This window comes from Triticum aestivum, chromosome 1B (assembly GCF_018294505.1).
Source record: "Triticum aestivum cultivar Chinese Spring chromosome 1B, IWGSC CS RefSeq v2.1, whole genome shotgun sequence".
Taxonomy (NCBI): domain Eukaryota; kingdom Viridiplantae; phylum Streptophyta; class Magnoliopsida; order Poales; family Poaceae; genus Triticum; species Triticum aestivum.
This window is the reverse complement of record NC_057795.1, coordinates 306,697,557-306,699,969: the sequence shown is the minus strand read 5'-3', so window position 1 is coordinate 306,699,969 and position 2,413 is coordinate 306,697,557. Positions and strand designations below refer to the sequence as shown.

Below are 2,413 nucleotides of genomic sequence, written 5' to 3'. Positions count from 1 at the left end.
ATCAGCAAGCCAAATATCCTGATCAAATTATTGGTGTAGCATTTCCAGTAAAGCAATGTGTATGTTCAGGACAGCTAATATGAGTACAGGGCTGTTACTTTTTCTCCTCGCCAGCAAAAAATTAGACACAAACAATATCAGAATAATTAAGATATTCGCACAACCATCTTGTTCTTTTTTCCGGCAGATAGCAGCAGCACCTTCCCATCAACTATATCACCTTCCTCGACCAACTTATCCTCACTATTGACCTTCGTGTTATTCAAGTACAGACCACCCTGCTTTATAAGCCGCCTAGCCGCTGATTTGCTTGCGAGCAAACCTGTAGAGGCAGCCAGATCAACCAGGGGAGACTTGAATACTTGGTCGTATGGTAAAGAACACGACGGTACATCATCTGCTATTCCCTCAATTGTTTGTGAGTCCAGCTGTGTCTGTGCCCCAGGCCGTAAGGCCTCAGTTGCCTTCAAGGCCTCCTCCACTCCCTCCTGGCCATGGACGAAGCGTGTCACCTCTTCTGCAAGCCTCCTTTGAACTGTGTTTGGCACATAGCCGGGCTTCTTCATCGATTCTTCCAACTCATGAATCTCATCCAAGCTCAAAAATGTAAGGATTTTCATAAACCTTACGACATCAACATCCGGGACTGAGAAAAAGTACTGGTAAAACTTGTAAGGGGAGAGCATCTTTGATGAGAGCCAAATAGCCCCATCCTCTGTCTTTCCAAACTTGGTTCCATCGCTCTTCAGCAAGAGTGGGAATGTCAGACCGTGCGCTCCCTCAACCTGGAGAATTTTCCGGATCAAGTCGGTACCCGCGGTGATGTTTCCCCACTGATCACTACCCCCAATCTGCACATTGACACCCATGTTCTTGAACATGTACAGGAAGTCATAGCCCTGGAGAAGCTGGTAGGTGAACTCAGTGTAGCTCATACCATCTTCTGAATTGAGCCGCTTCTTCACACTCTCCTTGGCAATCATCGTCCCGACAGCGCGAACTTGCCCACCTCCTTGAGGAAATCAAGCAATGTGATGTCCTTCCACCAGTCGTAGTTATCCAAGATAACAAAGGAACCCATACTTTCCCCCGCATTGCCCGAGTTCTCTGATAAATCCTGGTCAGAATTGGCAAGAGCATCTTCATGTTTGTCCAAAATCGCGTCTTTACCAGATTGGGCGAGATGAGATGGCTCGGGGGCGCGGGTGAGGATCTGAGCGATGAGCGACTTGATCGCGTCAGAGTTGGCGACCACGGCGGCGAGGTCTAGCTCAGGGCGCTCGGCGCTTTTTCCGGAGGGATCTCCGACGCGGCCAGTCGCTCCGCCGACGAGCGCGACGGCGGTGTGGCCGCAACGACGGAACCAGGAGAGCGCGACAAGGCCGAGGAGGTTGCCGAGATGCAGGCTCTCGGCCGTGGGGTCGAAGCCGCAGTAAACCTTGAGCTGCTGCTGCTCCCCAGAAGCTGCCGAGGAAGAACCGAGCGCCTCGGAGGTGGTAGCCTCCACGAGCCCGCGCTCCCGGAGAACGTCGACTACTCCGCGCCGGACGGTCGTGGCTGCGGCGTTTGCTGAAGCCACAGCACTGGCGGAGAGGTGGCGGCGGCGGCGAGGGTCAGGGAGGAGGAGGAGGCGATGCGGACGGAACAAGGCTCTGGAAGAGGCGGCCATGGCGGCGGAAGCCATCGCTGGGAGAGGAGGCGGAGGTGTTGATAGGGCCTCGAGCTGTTGATAGGGCTTGCCGGGTTAGCCAGACGCAGAATGGTTCCGCATGAGCAACGCCACATCGGATCACACACTCCCTATACTTTATGGGCTTTTTGTAGGCCGGCCTACTGGGCCGTCATACACTCATGTCCACGTTCATGGATTGTCATCACAGGTCTCTTTATCACTGGTCATGTTTATCTCAAAAACAAAATCACTGGTCATGTCCATGTTCATGGTATGTGAGGCATAAGAAGATGGGCGGTACTAGGCGCGGGTGCGCCGGCCCAAAGTTTCGGTCGGTCGCTCGCGAGCCGCGTGGGCCATTGGATCGGGCAAAAAACTGTTCGCCCCGAGCTTCTCCTTCCTCGCGTTGGTCCCGCGTCTCGCGCGACTCCTCGAATGTGCGGCGCGGCAATCTATCGCCTCCGGTCGCAGCACCGCACCGCCCCTCGCTTCAAGCTAGATAGTCGTCCTGCTCGTCGCCGCCGTCGTGGTTCGCAGCCACCCACCACCAACATCTCACCTCCCGTGAAGCACTGTGGGAGTTCATGAATGGATGCAGAAAAAAGCGCCGGTAGTAGCAAAAAATCGATACGGTTGCAGCAAAAGCTTCTGCCGTCGTCACTGGTTGTAACTCGCCATGCAGGGTGTAGCATCGTCGTCTCTAGGCGTCGTGGGTTGCAACTTCTTGACAAAACGATCGTA

The 2,413-nt window shown here is 54.2% G+C and overlaps 1 pseudogene; it reads right to left on the bottom strand.

Moving 5' to 3' along the window:
• On the bottom strand, window positions 1-1,781 carry LOC123121022 (tyrosine--tRNA ligase, chloroplastic/mitochondrial-like; annotated as a pseudogene).
• Window positions 1,782-2,413: the final 632 nt, after the last annotated feature.